Here is a 22,477-nt window from a genome sequence, read left to right on the forward strand (position 1 = left end):
TCAGGCAGGGTATCTGTTTGTTCAAGGCCATACTAGGGAACAGAGCCAAGTGTGGTGACACACGCCTTTAATCCAGTACCAACCATAGAGACCTGGAGGTCTGTACAGACAGATAGTGACAAGGAAGTGAGGTAGCTAGGCTAAAATAGCCAATGAGAGGGCAGAACAGCAAGGCAATAAAGGCATGGGTAAACAGGAAGTCACAGCATTTGGAAGCTGCAGAGTTGGTGAGGTAAGGCCGGCTGGTGGCTTTCCCTATTTCCCTGATCTCTCTAAGGCTTTCACCCTTATATTTGGCTCCATGTTTTTTATTTAATAAGACCATTTAGAAATCCATCTACAACTTTCCTTTTGCTTGTCATCTTATCACCTCCTCTTCTCTCCACATTCACCATAAGAGGAAAACCACAAAATCTTCTCATAAAGAGAAATTCTGAAGTCTTTGTCTCAGTGTCTTAATGGTCCCTTATCTAACATGGTACACCAGGAATGAACCACAACTACCCCCAGAACAAGCACAAAATTCTTCCTAAGAAAGTCTGGATAATAAGACACTCACTTGGTATATTTTAAATATAAGATGAATTATTTTATATTGATAGGATTTTTTTTTATTCAAAGTGATTTTATTGCTGTGTACACAAGAATTTATGCCACTAGAGCAGAGGCTGTGGATGACTCAGATTTCCAATTGGGTGGGAGGACCCGCTTAGTCTTATAGTAACGAGCCAGCCGGTGAATTCTGCTCTCTATCAGAATCAGGCGGAATTTAGCATCCTTATCCTTTTTGTTCCTCTCAAGATGCTTTTGGACAGCCACTGCTTTCTTAATCAAATGGTACAGATCCTCAGGGAGGTCAGAGGCAAGGCCTTTCGACTTAAAGATTCTCAGGATTTTATTACCAGTCACAAAACGGACCTGCGCCACACCATGCGAGTCCCTCAGGATCACACCTATTTGGGAGGGAGTCAGGCCTTTCTTGGCCAGTTTGTAAATGTGTTCCTTTACGTCGTCAGATGTCAGCTTCAGCCACGTGGGAACGCTAGGGCCGTAGGGCAGCACCGACTAGGACAGGCCCTTCCCAAGAACGTGCATGCGACCCATGATGGCGGAGGTCTGGCAGCAAAGAGTTGATAGGATTTTTTAAAATAATATTTTAAATTTATTATTTGGTAATATCATACATGTATATAGTGTATTTTGGTCATATTATCCACCCACAACTCTCCCCGGAACACACCTTAACATGTTCCCTTCATGCCTTCCTGTCCTCCTGAATATCCCCTACTTTCTCCTTCTAACTTCATGTATTCTTCCATCAAAATAAAATAACCACTGTGGTTAGTGCTGCCTGTATGCATGTGGCTGTAGGGCCACCCACTGGAGCATAGTCAACTCATGATTTGCTACACCACTGGAGAAAACTGATTCTCCTTTTCTCAACAGCCATCACCCACGTAAAGGTTTCACTAGGGTGGGGCCCTGTGAGCACCTCTCCTTTCTATATTGGAATATTAATTAGATTGTTCTTTGCCGGTCTTGTACAGGCAACTATAGATTCTGTGAGTTCATGAGTGCAATTCCCCTGCTTGCTGAGAAAGCACTGTCTGCTGCAGTGCTACCTGACCTCTGGCCCTTACAATCCTTCTCCTTCTTTCATGAAGTCCCCTAAAGTTAGGAGGGGAGGTGTGATAACAGATGCTCCACTATTATTTTTAAGTATTTATTTTATTTTTTAATTGTATGTGTGCCTGTGTGGGGATATGTGTACATGTGAGTGCAGGTACTTATGAAATCCAGAATAGGGCATGAGACCCCTTGGAGATGGACTTACAGACTGTTGTAAGCCACCTGATTTGTGGTTCTAGGTGTTGAACCTGGTCCTCTTTAAGAGTAGTACATACTCTTACCTACCGAGTCATTTCTCCAGCTCCTAGATATCTCACTTAGGGCTGGGCACCCCATGGTCACTTATTCTCTCCATTTTGACCAATTGTGAGTCTCTGGATTAATTATCTCCACCACATAAATAAACATCTTTGATGACAGGTGTACTAATATGTGGGTATAAAGATAACTATCTATAGGGCAATTTGATACTCAATCCCTTTAGCAAAGTAATAGTAGTAGGTTCTCCCCTAAAGCCTATGATTTTCCCAGTCACAGCTTTATAATACCAGACATGGGCTCCCTCTTCTAGAGCAGGACTTAAATGCAATTAGAAAGCTGTTACTTACTCCAATAACATTCACACCATCATTGCACCAATAGGCATATCTTACTAAATTGGTCATTATTGTTGCCCATAGGGGTTTACAGCTTATTAGTTAGTGATTTTTCTCACCCAGTAGCCTATAAAGCACCATCAGCTCTGTGAAAAATAACCAGTAGGGATGAAACTTCTAGATCAATAACTCTTTGATTTCTTTTTGTTCTGTGTGACCAAAGGCTGTGGTGTCTTCAGCAATACATAGTTATGATTGGTAACCGAGAGTAATGCAGTAAATAGACAGTACTAATTTGAGGAATCTCCAGAATCCCCTGATTGACAACTGGAGGAAGGTATCCCACACTTTTCATTTTAAAAATAATATACAGCTCTTCTTGAAGGATCTATGTGTCCCTTCCATGTAGAGCAACTCCAATTAAGTTCTTTATATGTATTTTATTTTTTAAAGAAGCTTATAAAATATTAGGCTTCCATATGGCTTTTTCAAACATCCTTAGTGTTAATTTTGGAAAAAGTTCAAAACTGTATATAAAAATAGAGCTTATTAATCACATATATATGAAATATTTGATTTTAAAATATGTTCTAAGATTATCTAAAAACAAAAAATAATATTTTTACAGTATTTTTACATCTTTTCACCTTGTTATGTATCCATTCCTTAGTGGTCTTTGTTTTCAGTGTATACTTTCTGGTTTTAAAATATGTACATAGTTCCTTATATTTTGTTTTTAAGTATTTAGTAGTATATTATACATAATAATTGGTTTCATTATAACATGTTCTTACATGTTCAGAATGTGAGCTTTTTAGTAGTACCTTTCAAATGTCATTCACATAACTTAGATGTTTTCTTGTTTCTGTACCTTTCATTAAGACTCACACTTTAGAATGTCATATTCAACACTCGTTTGTTCTTAGATGTACCCTAATTTTCATAGAACATGGCATTTCTCTTCCTCAAAAAAAAAAAAAAAAAAAGTGGAAATCATGCAAAACACATCTGTTCTTAGAAACCTGGCCTGATTAAAATCAGGAAACCTGCTAAATCATCAGTTTTCAAAGTGATATCATATACATTATTTTTACTTGTACAAATATTTACTCCATAGGCATTTATATCTCTTTGCCAGATTTCCACTCCTGACCAAGATGGAACGACAGAAGCTACATGGATCCATTTCCCTAAACAACCAAATGGTTATGAATATATTTGGCATCAGACAATGAACAAAATGAAGGCCTTGAAAAGATGGGACACAATCAGTGAGCTCTCCAATTACCAAGATTATTCTGTGAGGAAACTTCTAGGGAACTCTGAAGGTAGGAGGGACCCAGACAGCAGACAGACCCCGACAGGGGCTAGAGATAGAAATGGGCCATTCTTTCTTTCTTTTTCTTTCTTTCTTTCTTTCTTTCTTTCTTTCTTTCTTTCTTTCTTTCTTTCTGTCTGTTTCCCTCTTTCTTTTTCTTTCTCTTCCTTCCTTCCTTCCTTCCTTCCTTCCTTCCTTCCTTCCTTCCTTCCTTCCCTCCCTTGCTTCCTTGCTTCCTTCCTTCCTTCCTCCCTTCCTTCCTTCCTTCCTTCCTTCCTTCCTTCCTTCCTTCCTTCCTTCCTTCCTTCCTTCTGTTCTTCCATCCTTCATTTTGAAGCCACACCATGGTTCTGAAGTCTTGCTTTGCTTACTGCTTTCTTTCTAGCTCAAATTCTTAGGGTTATAGATGGAAAGTCTAACAACACCTCATAATGTGGCATTTTGGAAAGGTGTTTAGTTTGTTGTCTATTAATAAACTCATTTATAGCCTATAGGTATGGTCTTTCATACTTCTCTGAAGTGACTACTCACTTCTATTGTTTGTCATCTCCTGTTATAACCCAATATCATAGCAGTGGGTATTCCCAGAAGAGTTGCCTCTTGGGTGAAATCTATTTGAAATATCATAGAATTAGAATCAGTGTTGTTGAGATAATTATTATAATCATAAATGTGCTAGTAATGGACTGCTGAATAATCTTAGAAAAATTAATAAATAGTATGGAGTTGATCTCTGCAAACGGGCAACTCCTTATAATTTAAAGTTTATGACATGATCTTGGTAGGGTTTTAATGTGAGCTACTTAGATATAAATATAATCTAAATATTACCCTTAGTTACTTAAGCACAATTCCAGGGCATAATTACGTCCTTGAAGACTGAAGTTTAGCTTTCATAAACTATCTAACATGGCACTTAACACTAAATTGAGCAGAACTGAAACGGTAGAAAGCTGTCCTTTTTTTTTTTTTCATTCACATATAAAGTCAATTTAATTTTGAGTATGCAGAAAAGTATTATTGAATATTTCCTTAGCTTTGCTTATGACTGGAAGGTGGCCTATGGATTTCTTAGAAAAAGTCAGGTTCTCCTTTAGCCTATCCCTAATGTCCACCAATAAGGAAAGGACTCAGACCCATAGATTGTGCCAGCACCCACTTCCACACAAACATATGTGTATGGTTTTGTTCACTGTGTAGATGCATGCCAGGCTGTGTCTATGCTAATAATTCAATATCTGTTGACTTTTGTGTTTAAAAGATGATAAAGAACAATAAAATTTAAATAACAACCTGGGAACCTTTAAGATGGCTTAGTGGGTAAAGGTGCCTGCTGTCAAGCCTGGTTACCTAAGTTTGATCTCAGTGACTCACATGATAGGAGAGAAAAAACAACTCACAAGCTGTCCTCTAACCTACACACATGAACACACACGCACACATGCACACATACACTGTGACATGCATACATCCTTCACACCATAGGGACAATAAATTAAAAAAAATGTAATTGAAAATTAAGCAACAGACTCAGGAAGCCTATTATATTGCTAAAGATGAGGGAGATTGGTAGAAGTCTAGTTTATTCTCTAAAGGAACTGCTTTTTCCAGTGGTTTTGAGTATCTAGTTTTCATTGGTCATTATGGAGAAACTATGTGATATGCCAACATTGCTTTTTATTTAATTTGTCCCCACAGCTGCTGTTATTCTGACTCTGTCCTTCTGCTTCCTTCCTGCCCTCTCATTTCTGTTTCCTTCCTACGGGGGTGTTTTTCTTTATATTTCCTCGCTTCTAGTTATCTTTTAATTAAATCACCATGGAACATTATTGAATGGCCTTGGAGTTTACTCAGCTGGAGGAATCTTTCTTCTAACTATAAACAAGTGTTCATTTAAATGAAGTTTGAGAAAACTTCCTCTCTGAGGTTTGTTGGTGAATTACTTGCCCAATCAACTTCTGTATTTAGGCCCTGGAAAGACAATATTTTGTTAAAACAAATTGAGTTTCCTACTTATTACTACTTCTTAGGATTGTACCTAATGAAATGGTGCATTTTATTATGAATGCACTCCTTATTATCATAATCCTAGTGTTCTCAATTAATTCTGAACATGGAATAATGAATGACACTAAAGTATATAAAAAAGTAGATGACCATACAGAGAGACCCATGTAGTTCCTTCAGTTTCCCATGTGATACAACAACGTTGAACCGCCTTTGAGGCTCAGTTGTGCCGAAACTTCTTCCCCAAGCACCTCACTACTCATGTTTATTCTAAAATAGATACCCAGTGGCCATGAGGTACCTACCCTGAGATAATGTTTGCACTAAGCAAAGTTATATAGGGATGTAAAGAACTGAGCCATTCTCAAACAAATAATGATTGTCCTCACATTAGTCAGAATCAAGTCCATCTTGAGTGAAAGCAGATGATTTCTGCCTCATGTTTGCATTCTTTGAGACATTGAATAGTGCCGTGCATGCAACTTGTACTTGGTCAATGCTGGGTGTACAGTTGCCTGTTCCAGGAGCTGTGTTTACTACACATTATCTTGTGATGATGATTTCAGCACTTTGGCTCCTCTGCTTCTGCTTCTTCCATAGGACATTGTAATTAGCTAGTATATGAGTGTTGTGAGGGGAAAGAGAACCTGACAGAGAGAAGACCAGTCTGTGCACCTCAGCTAAGTTCATTTCCTGAAATGCAACCACACGTACATGTCAAATTCCCAGCAAATCTGTAAGATCTGCAGACACATCAATGCTTTTCCTTTTCTCTGGAAATTCCCACTCTCACCTAGACATCCTTCCCATCATTCTTGGCTCAGCTTAAAGAGCTCTCTCTAAAGTCAGACCACTGAAGAGTACCAAGTTTATGGGGATGCCTCAAGAGCCTGGAAGATCAAATGATGGCAGCTACTGTGAACAGGTGTGCTACAGTTTTGCTGAGAAGGTGGTTGTTTTCTTTTGTCTTAAAAATAAAGTTCTGTTGTTTGTTGTGTTTTGGAGATAGAGTTTCACTATGTAGCCTGTGCTTGTTGGAGAGTCCTGCTAATTCGGTCATAGTCCACCATGCCCAGAAAGATCTCTGAGCTAGTGCAAAACGGAGGGCTCCCTTTCTCAGTGGGGCTTCTTCCTCTCTGTCTAACAGTAATTGGAGTGTGTCCCTAAGCCCAGATGCCTGACTTTATTTGGAGGATGATCCTGCACAGAGCTCTCTGCAAACACTGTATGATTCAGCACATAAGTCTTACTCTATCCTCCAGCCCATATAATTAGGTGCTGTTATGAAGGCCTAAACTTAACTTTACAGGCTCAGGAATATGCCATAATAACTTGAACGGATACAGAGCAGTATCCTCCAGCAGACATCCTTTCTGCTGTTTATACAGGAAAGGAAAGCTTAACAAGATCCTCTCTGTGGTTTATGGCCCTTGGAGATATCTAGATAATCCTGCTAATCAGTCCAGATAATCCTGTTCAGCGGGTTGTGGTTCCCCACCAAAAATCTAGACCAATAGTTTCAAAAAATCACCTTGCCTCTTCTACCCAATCCCAAGTTGCCAATTCCCGGTTTGTGGTTTTTCCCTACAAAACCCCTCTACACCTGGGCTCGTGGCCTGTAGGGCCCTGGTCTCCTCTCATATTGAGTAAAGCCGTTGCCTGCTTGCCAACCTTGACCAGGTGTCCTCCCTATGCTAATTCCCTGCCGGTATCCACCCTCCTGAATGCTTTAGGGAAGTTTCTTGTTTGTGTATCCTGCATATTGGGCGTTAACAGCTTAGATGCAAGAATGTAGAACATTCAGTAGCAAACTTCTGCCCTCCGGGGATCCGCCATTGTGCTGTAAGCCTGTATTTAAGGTTTCCTCCCTCTTTCAATAAACGGCATTTGGCATTTGGCATTCTGCTGAGGCAAATGACCCGCTGTCTCTTGTCTCCATTTTTTAATCCACAGCCCCTCGCTCGGACATGGTGAATAGGTGGTGGTAGCGCAGGCGTTATCCCTACAAATGGAGGTCCCACCGAGATCCGAGAAAGAAGGGATGAGCTGATGGACACCAGAAAGGTAAGGCTGGCCAGCAATTTAAAGAAAAAAGAAAAGATGAGGGTGAATTGAAATGGGTGCAGCTAGCTCACAGTCAGTTAATTGGACTGCTGAAGCAGGAAGGCACCAAAGTTAAGATAGGGCAAGACAGCTAAAGATTTTAAATAAAAAAGGAAATCTTCCCAAAAAAGAAAAGGGAAGGAAAGGAAATTTCCCGTTAGAAAAGGGAGAAAAAAATCTTAATCAAGAAAAAAGGATTTTCCCGGTAAAAAGGGGAAAAATTTTGAAACTAGGCCTAAAGATTGGGGCCCTGTAGAGGAAGGATGAACAAAAGAAAAAAGCCTTTTCCCAGTGGTAATGGAGGAAGAAAAGACTTTTTCCAATTGTAGAGTTTTCAGGATAGCTGAAACTCTGAGCTCTTTCTGCAGTGCAGCATCTGAATTACAAAGAATCGGCAGGTAGGCCTCATTGCTGCTGGCTGAACAGCAAGCGAGCCCAGAGGTTAAAAGTTTTGCTGTTTGTTTGCTTATTTTGGTTCAAATGTTTTTTCTTTTTCCCTCAGAGTGGGAATAATTCAATATTTAGGATCCCTTTGTGGGAAATGTTTTTCTGTTTTTCCCTTATGGTGGGAATAACTCATTAGGTAGTTCCTTCATGGGAGTAGGAAGTTTAAACGTGAGTTTGTGTGAGTGCCCAGCGGTGGCAGTGGTGGACATGCACGAAATAGCCCGGAGCAGCGGGTGGACAGGTACGCACAGGCAGGAGGTGGAGCCACAAGGCCAACAGAATGGACCAAAAGAACAGAGTCTGGGAGAGGGACCAGCGCCTAAAAGTTTAAACGGGCCTAACTTCTGATGAAAAATAGTTTCAGTCAGGACATTGAATGCTAAGTCAATGCTGTGTGAATAAAGGATGTTTTGTTCTTTTGATTATCTTAATAAATGTTTGGATAAATGTTTGATTCTCATGGTAGATAAACTAAAGGAACAGGACTCATACTTGAACTATATGTTAGGTATGCTCTTGTCTGTTGATCATTACTGAAAATTTGGCTCTGCAATTTAAGTTGCTGTACTAAAAATTCTTGGTTTAATTCTATAGAAATATAACACCTGAAATGGATTGGGTTGTTAGCTTATTAAATAATGTTGCTAAGATAAACCCATAAATAATAATATCTTACTGATAAAGAGGTTACAAAATTATTTTTCCAGTAAATAAAATACAGGTAAATTGTTCCACATTGTTAATAATTGGCTATTTGTGCTAATGTGTTACTTGAAATTTATAAAAAAGGATCCTCTTTTTAAGATTTTATAAAAATATTCTAGAAGAGTATTACCTAAAGTTACCTCTTCAAATGCTATAGAGATTGTATTTAATGCTTTTATAATTGGCATATGTAAATAGGACCATGGAAACAGAAGTTGGTGAAAGAATTGCTCAATTATTACTGCTTTCATATTTTAAATGCAATATGGTGCCTGTATGTAAAACTGGAGGCTTTAGAGGTTAAAAAAAAAAAGGAGGTGTTTTGACAAACAGTTATCAATGATAAACAGCCTAAATTAAAAACAAAATTATATGGGATTGAGATTGAAAGATAATTGGATTCTGGTGCTGGATATATCTATAATTTCACAAGAATCCTGAGATCCCAATTGGCCCCTTAAGAATTCCATCTCTAACCTACAAGGTATCGGCACAGCTCAGACGCCATTACAGAGCAGGCTACTTTTAAATTGGAAGGATGAGGAAGGTCATACAGGAACTTTTCAACCCGTTGTGCTACTTGACATTCCAGTGAACTTGTGGGGACAGGATGTGTTAGATGGTATGGGAGCAGTGCTTACTACACAGCCTGTACAACAGATGCCGAAAAGTCAAGGCTACTGCCCGGGCAGAGGCTTAGGGAAAATGTTGCAAGGAGACCCACTCCCTGTGGCAGACAAAAGCTGTGTCACTAGAGGTCCTGGGGATACAAGAGGATTAGGATCTTTTCCATAGGGGTCACTGCACAGCAGCCTTCAATTATACAACTGATAAAAATCACTTGGAAAAGTGATGACCCTGTATGGATGGAGCAGTGGCCCCTTACTAAAGAAAAATAAGAGGCTGCAAACACATTAGTTAAGGAACAGTTAGATGCTAGTCATGTCATTCCTTCCACTTCAGCTTGGAACTCACCTATATTTGTTATTAAAAAGAAGGCAGGAAAATGGAGGCTATTACAGGATCTTAGAGCTGTAAATAAAACCATGCTTCTCATGGGAGCAACACAACCTGGCTTGCCTGCCCCTGTGGCAATTCCTAAACATTGACATTTAATTGTGGTTGACTTGAGGGATTGTTTCTTCACCATTCCTTTGCATTCCAAGGACAGGCTATAGTAGAACGCTGCCATTATACCTTAAAAACATATGTTTCTAAAGTAAAAAAGGGGGAGCTAGGGGCTCATCTATCTCTCCCCTCCATATTCTATTGTTTTCCTTGTTTTATATATTTTAAATTTTTTATCGGTGGATTCTGCTGGAGTATCCCCTGCAGATAAGCACTGGAGGGCTCCTGTTGCAAATCATCCTCTGGTGCAATGGAAGGATCTTTCTACTGGCACTTAGAGGGGACCCGATCTGGTGTTGGTGTGGGCCCGGGGATCTGTTTGTGTCTTTCCGCAGGACAATGAAGTTGCTCTTTGGGTTCCTGAATGCCGTGTGCACCCTGTGGCTGCTGCTGAATCCTGACATGGCAGAGACCTATTGGGCCTTCGTAAAAAACTCTCCCCTTCTGATGCCAATGGGGATTGAGAGCCCAATACGGCCAGCCTTGGCAAACATTATTGTAAGCCTAGGAACTGTAGCCATGTGGTTGGATTCTTCATAAGGTAATGTATGGTAATCTTTTTTCAAAAATTTTGAGAATGTGTCACACCTTGGAGATTAAGGATAACCATGAAGGTCACTGACCTCTATTTGTTAACAGTAGCATGCCAGCTAAGCCTTTTCACATTTTGTAACCCTCTTCAAGCTGGTATAGTACCCTACTTTTCAGGAGTGGCTCTGTGCAACATCTATTGGCCTCCTGAAATTCATCTAGCCTCTTTTGAAGATACCTTAAAATTTGTGAGCCTGAATGTAGCCATTATTGAGACCATTAGTTCTGCTCCTTGTGTGCTGTTTGTTTTTCCTTTATGGTTCTTAGTTGTTCTTTTGAAGAGCTGCCAGCTTAAGTCATGCTGGGATCAAGAAAAATGGGCCTTGGTGGTTCCTGTTCCTGGAGTCGTGTCCATGCCAGTGGATGCCCACACGCTCCAGAAGAGAATCTGACATCCCTGTTGCCGTTGCTGTCATAGCGGTGGTGGCCACTGCTGCTACTGTTTCTGGGATTGCTATTTCATAATTGGTTACTACAGCTAGCACAATGGAGACCCTGGCAGCAAAAGTAGCTACCACAGTTAGTTAATCTTTCATTCTATTGGGCATGATAAATTTATTTCAACAGTTATATACATTTAAATTGGCTTTATAAGTTGTAAAATTTAAAACTCAAGTTCCATTTGCTTTTGGGATACCATCTTACGAGGACTCCAATTTGCATAAGGCTCAAAGGAAGGGAATGGCTCAATTGCCTTTAGCCTCCTGGCTATGGGTGGGTTAGGACTTCTGTTGGTCTTTTCTATGTCACACAGATTGCAAGCCCAGTGCCACTTTGAGATCTATGGCAACAGTTTACTCTATAGCTCACGTGGTTGAGCCTGTATGATAATGAGTATTCAGAGATGGGTAATGCTTGGGGGGCGCTCACCAACCTAAGACAGAGCACTTGCGGGGCCTGGGCAGGTGTCTCCATGACGGGTAAGGTGACCTGCTGACGTCCCACGCAACCTAAGTCAGAAGCTCATTTTTTAGTAAAAAGGGGGGACCTGTAGGGCCCTGGTCTCCTCCCATATTGAGTAAAGCCGTTGCCTGCTTGCCGACCTTGACCAGGTGTCCTCCCTATGCTAATTTCCTGCCGGTATCCACCCTCCTGAATGCTTTAGGGAAGTTCCTTGTTTGTGTATCCTGCATATTGGGCGTTAACAGCTTAGATGCAAGAATGTAGAACATTTAGTAGCAAACTTCTGCCCTCTGGGGATCCGCCATTGTGCTGTAAGCCTGTATTTAAGGTTTCCTCCCTCTTTCAGTAAACGGCATTTGGCATTTGGCATTCTGCTGAGGCAAATGACCCGCTGTCTCTTGTCTCCATTTTTTAATCCACAGCCCCTCGCTCGGACATGGTGAATAGTTGGTGGTAGCGCAGGCGTTATCCCTACAGTGGCCGTTGCCACATTTCCTTCCATCTGCCATGTGGTGGCCCAGGTTGAACCTGAATAAAAGGACCCTTATGTGTTTGAATCAGAAACTGGCTCCTTGGTGGTCTCTGGGGGTTTCACGAAACAGGTACAACACTGTGTTACAACCAATCAGACTTTCCTGCCTGTAACCCTAAGATCTCTTATATACCTTACCCTTAGAACTATGAAATGAGCTGTCTCTCTGAAGCTGACTCCCAGAACTTCTTTCCATCACACTCACGGCCACCCCCAACCCTGCTCTCAGCTTCTGTTACCTTCGCCCTGAGGAAAAGGAGACCCACACATGCTGACTTCAAACTTGTGATCCTCTTGCCTCAGGTACCTCAGTATTTTAAACACAGACAAGTGTGGCCATGCCTAGCACAACAGAACAAAGATGTTCAGCAAAGAATGAGAGCAAATCCCCCACAACCTCAAAGTACCATCATAATTCTTCTTCTTTGTTTCCAGAATCTAACCCAAGTTTTTATGCAAACTTTTACATGGTATCATCTCCACTTACCTGGGGATTTTGCTATGTCCGGTGTGGAATATCTGAGGGAATAAAAATCTACATACACTATGCTCTTATGTCTGTTAACTTTATTCCTTTAAGACAAAATTCTATCTATACAGCTACAGCTCCATCAGGCATTCAAGATAAGAACAAATCTAGATACACCAAGCTCTTTGTCTGTCTACTTTATTTCTCTGGGATGAAATCCTGTCTACATAGCTTCAGTTCCATCGTGAGACTCAGTTCTCTTTTGTCCCCTCTTTTACTGCCATCTCATAGTCCTGCTAACAACTAAGCTCTTACGCTTCCAGTCTCATCTTCATCCTCTCTTCAAGAGTTCTGCCTTACCATCTATGTTATCTCTGTGTTCTTCTCTTCTCCCTGGTCATATCATTCTCTCCACTCTACAGAAAATGCCTGTCTCTGACTGCCTCCTCAGGAATGTTACTCCACCCTACCTTCCACCTTGATATGTAAAAATCTCTTTTGTTCTCAGTCAGTTGCTCTGGAGAGCCACTAGGCCTCAAGGCAAGAAGATGGTCTGAGCTTCATTTGCACAAGAAACAAAGCTATGCATCTCCAGCCAGCTTGTCTCCTAGGCTCATAGGGGGAGTTAGTTACCTAGAAGTTCAGCAGGTCTGAGTAGCTGAACTGTTTGCCAAAAGGTCTGGGAATAATTGGTCTTGCAAGAATTTCATAGCAGAAGACAGCTGAAATATTAAAGTTGCATAACAACACATATTCATAATAAATGGCTTGCCCTTTGACCTTGGCTGGTCAAAGTATAGCTTTAATATACAGCTGAATCTCTATAATACATTCTTGTGGCTGCCACATCCACTGAGTTCTAAGAAGACAAAAACTATATCCTGGGTGTATGCACCAACTTGGATGTGGTGCATGATGGACCTTTTGATTTAGGTTTGTCTAAGAGGGTTCTTTCATAATACAAACTAAGGGCTTCAACATCAAGAGTTATTGCCTCACAATTCTAGAGGTTGGTACTTAAGATCAGTATACTAGGGGTGTTGGCTTACAGAAGCCACCACTATGTTCACATGGCTTGCTTGTGTGTATGTCTATCTCCAAGTCTCCCCTTGCAAGGACACTATCACATTGTGTTAGGACCTGTTCTCATTTTAACTGCATAACTGCTGTGAAGATTATCTACAACTGCAGTCACATACCTAGACACCAGAATGTAGAATTTCAGTGCATGAACTCAGTAAATGTGAGGGAACAATTAAGCCAGTATCAGTGCTTTAGACACTACTTCCATTGTTCCATTGTAAGAAAACCATTCTGATGACTAAATAATATGTTCTCGCTCTTAATAAAACTCTTTTTTTTAGAATTCTAAGATTTGCTTGGAAAATAGGGAGCTGTTGTAGTTTCAATAACTCTGGTAATAAAGAGTGTTTTTTGTTATATAAAGAAATATGCACACAGTCACATATGCATACATTTGTAAAAGATGTAGATTTGTTATCTCTATATTAAGGAAATGAACGTGTGTATGTGTGTATGTGTGTGTGTGTGCAGTGGCACATGCTTGTGTGTGCAACTGTGGAGACCAGAAGTTGATGCCAGGTATCTTCCTCTATCTCTCTCTGCTTACTTTTCTGTAACAGGGTTGGTCACTGAACATGGAGCTCATTGATTCAGCTAGACTTGTTGCCAGGCAGGCTTCTAGGCTCTTCCTGTCTTCACCTTCCATCTCTGAGGTTACAGACATGCATCACATACTCAGCTTTTTATGTATGTGATGGGGATCTAGACTCAGATCCTTGTGTTTATGCAGCAAACACTTGAGCCATTTCCTCAGAGCTGGGCATCCTTTCCTGATAAAACTAAGCTTTAACTGCCTGCCATGCAAGGGGAGGGGGACCCTAACTAACATTGGGATACTTTTTTGAGGTGGTTCCTTGTTTATAACTCACAAAATTGTATGTATTTATTATGTACAATATTTTTTAAAAGATTTATATATTGTAAGTAGCTAAACCAAGCTGATTATCAATGTGTTACCCTATATGGCTTAAAAAACACCCTGTTTTCTCAGCAATTTTGGAAAATACAATGCATTGCTAGTCACTGTCAATATGTTGTACAATAGATAGTTGATTATGTTCCTTCTTCCTAACTGAACTTCTGGATCCTTTGACTGACATTTCCCTGCCTTGTTCTCAGTGCATTTTAGGTACAAACATAGAGTTCAAGTAAGTTTATTTTTAAAATTATTCTCCTAAATGGAGAAATCCCTTCTAAAACCTCTGTTTTCCCACTGGAAATATTACTGCCCTCTTCTTCCCTCCATGTTTATGGCTACATTTTCTCAAGAAGGGAGAGAATCATTGCTTATGCCCAGCTCTCATGGGCAGGATGGTTATGGAGCTTTCATTGTTTCCAGGTTACATGCAATTACAGGCATCCACTAAGGATATAATAAATTTCCTCTGCTTTTATGTGACCTAAATTCTGGTGTAACTTTGGCTTACAATTCTGACCTTGGCAGTGCACCTCTGACATGGATAGGGCAATCAAAGATATTACTAATATTATGTTCCCAAACATCTGTCACTGTTTGATCATTTGAAATGCTGAATTATTAAATTCTTAGGATAGCTTTTCAGCAAGAGTCTAATTTCAACTGTTGACACATTTTAACCTCATCTTAGAGGAAAATGTATATGTCAAATCAATTTTTGAAAACTATGTTTAATTCTGCAAGCCAACCAATAATTTGAAAGCATTTCCCTGGTGTTCATAGGCAGAATTTTAAAGGCATAGGGCAATCCTAGGGCATGGAATAAACCGAAGTGTATCCTTCCTCCAGCCAGCCTTTACCATATCGCTTCTTTCATCAAGAGATTACAGATCCTGGCAGTTTGGGCCAGAAAGTGTAGTTTTTGAGTATGAAGTGTGACACAGGCTTGTGAGTTTTGACTATTTGGTTCCCAGCTGGTCGTGCTATTTGGGAAGGTGACATAAAATTAGGAGGTAGGTCACTGAGAAGAGGACCTGTGAAGGGCACACCTGATTCCCTTCCCTCTCTTTGCTTCTTTTTTTTTTTTTTTTTTTTTTCCAGACAGGGTTTCTCTGTGTAGCTTTGCACCTTTCCTGGAACTCACTTGGTAGCCCAGGCTGGCCTCGAACTCACAGAGATCCGCCTGGCTCTGCCTCCCGAGTGCTGGGATTAAAGGCGTGTGCCACCACCGCCCGGCTTCTCTTTGCTTCTTATCCAGTGTGAAGTGAGGTATCATCTGCCACACCCCAGCCTTAGTGAGGTTCTGTCTCATTACGGCTCAAAATCAATATAGTTAAGAACCATAGCAAAAACCTGGGGAAATGAGCCGAAATAAATCTTGTCTCCAAATATTAATGCACCAAAATGGATGGAAAATAACAACACAGCACAGTAAGCAAGTGCTGGGAAGCAAGAGACAGTCTCTGTCAGCCCTGTCATCTGAGGAAAAACAACTTCATTCTGCTGCATTGTGCTGCTAAGCTGTAATGCTTGGTAGATTTAGGGCCATTAAATACAGCTTTGATTTAGGACATTTTCCACTTACTGTGTGGTTATTGGGAAATAACTTCGTCATGAGTTAAACAGCATCAGTATGTGAAGTGAATGCTCATAAGCATACTCAATGGTATCTTCAGGTTTTGTTTTGTTTTGTTTTGTTTCTGTTGTTTGTTTGTTTATTTTTGACACAGAGTTTCTCTGTATAGTCCTGGCTGTCCTGGTACTTGCTTTGTAGACCAGGATGGACTCAAACTCAGAGATCCACCTGTTTCTCCCTCCCAAGTGTTGGAATTCAAGGAGGTCCTGACTGGTATGGGAAAGCAAGTGAGTGAACCATGGAGCAAGCAGCAAATAGCATTCCTCCATGGCCTCTGCTTCACTTTCTGCCTTGAGCTCCACTCTGACTTCTTTCAGTGGTTGATTGTGACCTGAAAATTATAAGATGTTATAAGCCCTTTGGTCCCCAAGTTGCTTTTGGTCATGATGTTTTAACAAAGCAACAGAAAAGTAACTAAGTCAACTGAATCCATTGCAAATATGGAGTACTGAAAATGCATTTAGTACAATTAAGTTAGCAGTGCATACTCTAGAGTGTTTATTGTTTTCCCTTCATAATTGCAAAGCTGACTTGGACTTCAGACTGCTGCACAGCATTGTCCTCAAGATAGTGTCCTGCTGTATATTATAGCCTGAGAGCAGATCAAATTTAAAAAACTTGAAATGACTTGGTAGTGATGGTGCAGGCCTTTAATCCCAGCACTCAGAGGCAGAGGCAGGCAGATCTCTGTGAGTTCCAGGCCAGTCAGGTCTACAGAGTGTGTTCCAGAACAGGCTCCAAACCTACACAGAGAAACCCTGTCTTTTAAAACCGAAAAAAAAAAATTGAAATACGTTGTCTTCTGAGTATGTATCATTTTTGTACCATTCTAACATTTAAAAACAGTAAACATTTTAAGTTGGAAGTATCTGCATATAGAAGAAATAATCTGGAACTATGATTATATATTTAATATACACTATCTTCAGAGAATTTTTTAGGTTCACCAAATTTCAGCAATGATATTAGTTGGCATAGTTCACACACTCTTTTCTTCCACACAAGCACAAAGCTCCCAATTACTAACATTGTCCCTAGAGTTGGAATCTTGCAACAATTAGATCTTATTTTGATATTCTTTGTTAAAGTTAACTTTCTTCAGTGTTGAATAAAGACTCTACATTGTATGTCATTGACTACAAATATATTTTAAAATACTTAAGTTCCTATAATGTTCCTATGTATTAATCAAAATTAATAGATTTCTCTGTCATGCCCGTTTTTACCCACTCAGCTTTGGCTCCATGTGGCTGCATACCACCTCTCAGACATAGGGGATACTTTGGTCATAGAGTATGTGCAAAGTCCTCAAGAATTCCTAGGCACATGCCCTGCTCACTCCTCATCCTTTACCACCAGAACTGTACCTGCCCATCTTATCTCTCTTAAATATTTTTAGTAACCAACATATTTAGACAAAGGAGCTTTACCTGCCTCTGATGATTCCCTATCTAAATGAATTTCCTTGCTAAGTGAAATGTACATGGGAGGCTGGTGATGTGGGTCATAAAATTAATTTCCTTACCAATAGACAAAGAATTTATGAAAGTACACCACAGTGGGAGAGGTATTGGAGGTGGGATAATGCCTCCAAGGAGTGGAAATTCTATAACTGCATTTAGGGGAAGTTACTCGGTCTTATCTTATGAGCTGTATCTGGGTGGACAGGTAGACATTTCTTTATCTTGCTAAGTGTAAATTTGACAGTGTAATTTGTCCAGCTTGTGACTGACCATTTGTGTAAGGTGTTATAGGTCATTAGAGGTTAGACTTCAGCCATCTTCAAGAGACATCATGGCTCAATAGGTGTAGGGATCCAAATGCTAATTATTAGCTTGGGCATTTGGGGAGGCTTTTTTACTTCACTATATTTTTCTCCATAGCTCTAACATCTGTCAAATACCACATAATCATTAATTTAAAATCTGTTTCTGAAGTACTAGAATGTCCTCATGTGTCCCCAACCACTAAGACAATATCTGACACAAAGTAGCAGAATTTGAGTATTCATCACACTATTTATTACTATTAGTTTTAATGTTTAGAATTGAGATGTTTAACATAGAAAAGAGATCTCTAATACATTTCTCTCTTAATTCTTTCCTCCCGTCTTTCTCCCTTCCTTCCTTTATAAGATATTCAGGCTTTTCTAGAATTTACTGTGTAGCTATGTAACCCAGGCTGGCCCTGAATTTGTGATCTGGCTGCCTCAGCCTCACAAGTGCTGCCATTTTAAATTGACATACAATAGTTCTACTTATCTGTGATATACAATGAAGTAGTTTAATACATATAGAGAATGTGGAATGATGACATTGAAGTATCTAGCATTTTCATCTCCTAATATATTTATCATTCCTTGGTTTGGAGACTTCAATCTCCTCTCTCCTATTTATTCATAAAATATACAATAGGTTTCTGTCTGTTATAGTTACCTTTCTCTAACCTACTCCTCCTAGCTAACTGTAATTTGCTATCCATTATCTGATCTCTGTCCCCATTCCCCACCCTTTCTAGCTTCAAATTACCATTACTCTACACTATGCTTTTTGGATCAATTAGTTTTATTTTTTAAATGGTACATTTCTCTTACATAAGAACAGAAGTAAAATATACTCAAAATGAAATGCCTTTTCCCACTAGATATGACTCTGCTGGCTTGCTTCAGTTGTTGGAAACTGATTTTCTATATAATGTCATCTTCTATTTTCATCAAAACCACTGCTATGCAGCTTTTTCAAAGAATCTAGGCATGGGTGAGCCAGTACAGCAGGCACAGCCTGAGCTAGTCTTGCAGTCTGCAGCCCAGGAGCTGTTGACTTTTGCTTCCATGGACGTGACAAACATATACCCTACGCCACACCCATCACTTAGATTATAAACAGTTGAGAGAGTGTTGCCACTGACTCAGATATTTTCTTGTCTTTTATTCTGGAATTTTTCAAAAACACATGCTAATGTAGATCTCCATGAACCCAGTACCCAGTTAATGGTCTTTCACTTCTTTCCTCCTTTATTAGAACATTTTAAGGCTCATCTGGAAACATCACCTGTGATTCCTCTAAGTGATAAGGATATTTCCTTGGATGTGAATTGAAATTTCCAACACTGTAGACCAGAGACAAATTATCTAGGGCAATTTTAATATCTTTGAAAGCCATATACAGCACATCCTAGTGACTATCACAAATACCTCAAATACCAGATGGTCAGCCCTGAAATAAAGTACAAACAAGTAGCATTACATGGACTGAGCAGGTTTTATTTATATACTTAGAAGCACTCACATACACACACACACACACACACACACACACACACACACACACACACAATTAAAGGAATAGAGGCCATGAATTTGAGAGAGAACAGGTTGGGGTACATGGGAAGGGTTAGAGGGTAGAAAGGGAAAGGGAAAATGATGTAATTATATTTTAATTAAGAAAATGTGTTCTTAGCAAACCACTGGCTTTCACCAATCCAAAATCAATGACTGTCATCAGACAGCATCTAGGGCACACAACAGAAGTACCTCTGTTTTGCTATGACCTCCCTTCCTGTGGTTCCCACCAATGTATTCAATAAACACTGTAGTCAGAAGTTCTCCTGTGTCCCACCTGGTCCGAAGTCTCTTGGACACAAGTAAACGCACAGAGGCTTATATCACTTACAAACTATATGGCCTAATGGCTCAGACTTCTTGCTAGCTAGCTCTTACAACTAAACTCAACCCATTTCTATTAATCTATGTATTGTCACATGGCTTTGTGGCTTACCAGTACTTTCATATCTTGCTTCTGCTGGCAGCAGCCTACAGCATCTGTCCCCTGCTCCTTTCTTCTCCTCTCTCTAGTTAGAATGGACCGCCTAACCTTATTCTGTCTCATCATTGGCCAAACAGCTTTATTTATCAACAAATCAGAGCAACACATATTCACAGCATATAGAAAGATATCCTACAGCACTTCCCTTTTTCTGTCTAATCAAAAAAGAAGGTTTTAACTTTAACATAGTAAAAATACATATAACAAAACAGTTATCAAGGAAGAATTACATTTACAATATCTAGTCTACTTGTATTTAGCAAAATTAAAGAAAATACTGTATCATCTACCTTATTTTTATGAGTCTAAAGTTTCATATCTAATTTATCTTTTATCATAACTAAGGAAGACTATAATTATAACTATCTGTCTTTATCTCCATCAAAGACTTTAGAAGAAATATAATAATATCTAAATAAACAGGAAATGCATTGTAAGCAACTTCTACAGTTCTAGAAATGACAGACTTCTGGTGGCCTGGACAGTCACCCAAAGTTTCTCAACACTGTTGGGGCTTCCATTTTTAGCCTTCAGGCTTAGAGTCTCTGACAGACTTTTTAGTGAAGCAGGAGATTTGAAGAATTGTCTTACCTATTGGCAAAGTTCATTAGTCACTTCTCCCTGTGTCCTGCAGAATGTCTGACAGTCTTCTCTGTGAAGCAGGAATCTAAAGGACCATCTCCCCTCGTTTTGGCAAAATTTAGTGGTCATTTTTCCATGGGTCCTGCATGTCCAGTTGATACAACATTTTGTCCAACAGTCCAGACAAGAACAGTTTCTTGCCCAACTGGCTAACTTTTGCCATAAGGAAAGCGAACTCCATAATGAGTTTCTTCTATGAAACTCCTGACTTTGAGAATGAGTGGGTCTCTGACCCTTGTGCCTGTTCTTGGGACTCTTTTCCTCGTGGTGAGTAGCTGTGTCCAACATGATAGTTTTTGCTTCATGTTATATTTTATTTTGTCATGTTTGGTTGTTATCTCTTAGAAGCCTGTTCTTTTCTAATGAGAGAAGGAAAGGGAGTGGATCTGGAGTGGGGGAGAAGTGGGGAGGAACTCAGAAAAGCAGAGGGAAGGGAAATTATAATCAGGATATATTGTATGAGAAAGAAATCTATTTCCAATTAAAAGAAAAATGATACATAAATAAATAAATAAATAAATAAATAAATAAATAAATAAATAAATAAATAAATAAAAACAAGAGACCTGAATACAGTTGGTTCATGCCACCTTGACTTTCATGGAAAGTCTGGTCACTTCCTCTCAAATCAACAAACAGACGAATGAAGAAACAGAGAGCTTTCCTTGTAGTGTCAGGGAATAATTTCCTGAGTCGTTAGCAGTGGAGAGCTGGCATGGGGGTTGTTGCAAGACCTTCTTTTCATTAGTGGTAGAAGGCTACAGAATTAGTTTAACACAATTTCTTTTTTCAAATATTTATTTTTTGTGTGCACGCATATGTGTGCCTGTGTACATTTATTTGTGTACCATGTATATGTAGGTGGCTGCAGAGGCTAGAAGAGGACATTTGTATATCCTGGAACTGGAGATACAGGCAATTGCAAGCCACCTGATGTCGGTACTGAAAACCAAACTTGGGTCTCTGTAAAATCAGCACCGCCGTAACCATTTTTTTTTTTTTTTGCACCATCTTCACCACTGAGCCATCTCTCCAGCCTGATTTTATTTTCTTTAGAGGCATGTCTGAAGCATTCATCCAGGATATGAGAAGCTGGGAGTGCCTCTGTGTGAATATCTGGTTTTGCATATCTCCTTGTCCTCCCAATGACCCTGGGGGATGGGAAAAACCAGAAAAACCTACTTCACAGACACAGACAATAGATGTCAAGAGGATACTGCCTGCTAAAGGTAACTCTGGTCTCTGCTCTCTCAGATGGAATTGCCCCTGGGCCCCTTGCTGTAAAGGCTGTGGGTACTGCATGAGACCCTACAGGATTCGGCAGCCTAGTAAAGGTTGTAGATAAAATCACTGAAATGCAGCCACCTTCCCTGGATGGACTTCAGTTTTTCACTTCCCACTATGGAATTCAGGGTTCTGGCAGTATACCAGGTGTAGGTGCCCCATTTTAGAGCTCACTGGAGGTATTTACATGCCACAGCTTAGGTAATGATGCTCCATACTCCTTCCCACCTGCACTGAGGGCATACTTCTTTTTCCTTCACAACCTGGACTGTTTTCTAAACAGCCTCTGTAGACCATTGATCTGATGAGCTTAGGTTGTACAGAGAAAACACACTGTAGCCCACATTGACTTGGGTTTTTTCCCCTTTCCTGAAGCTGCCTAGACAGACATAAACCATACAAATCATGCATGTAAATTTTTAAGAAGTGTCAGATAAAGATAATTTTTATCTCATTTTGCTATTTTAAGTGAACATGTTCATATATAACAGAATGCAGTATCTGAATTGTTAGCAAAGTGATGATTTGCCTTGTGTATGGTTTAAAGGAGTTAATTTAAAATCTCTCAGAAATCATATGGACCAAACATGAAGTTCAGCACTGCACATCAAAGTCAGAACACTTGTAATAGGAGATCTTCTGGCCCACATTATTTGGTTAATTG

General features: G+C 39.8%; 1 pseudogene; it reads right to left on the reverse strand.

The window, feature by feature from the left end:
* Positions 1–610: 610 nt before the first annotated feature.
* LOC131904527 (small ribosomal subunit protein uS15-like) lies at positions 611–1,104 on the reverse strand (annotated as a pseudogene).
* Between the last annotated feature and the right edge of the window lie 21,373 nt (positions 1,105–22,477).

The sequence above is a fragment of the Peromyscus eremicus genome, chromosome 2, assembly GCF_949786415.1.
Source record: "Peromyscus eremicus chromosome 2, PerEre_H2_v1, whole genome shotgun sequence".
NCBI classification, from domain to species: domain Eukaryota; kingdom Metazoa; phylum Chordata; class Mammalia; order Rodentia; family Cricetidae; genus Peromyscus; species Peromyscus eremicus.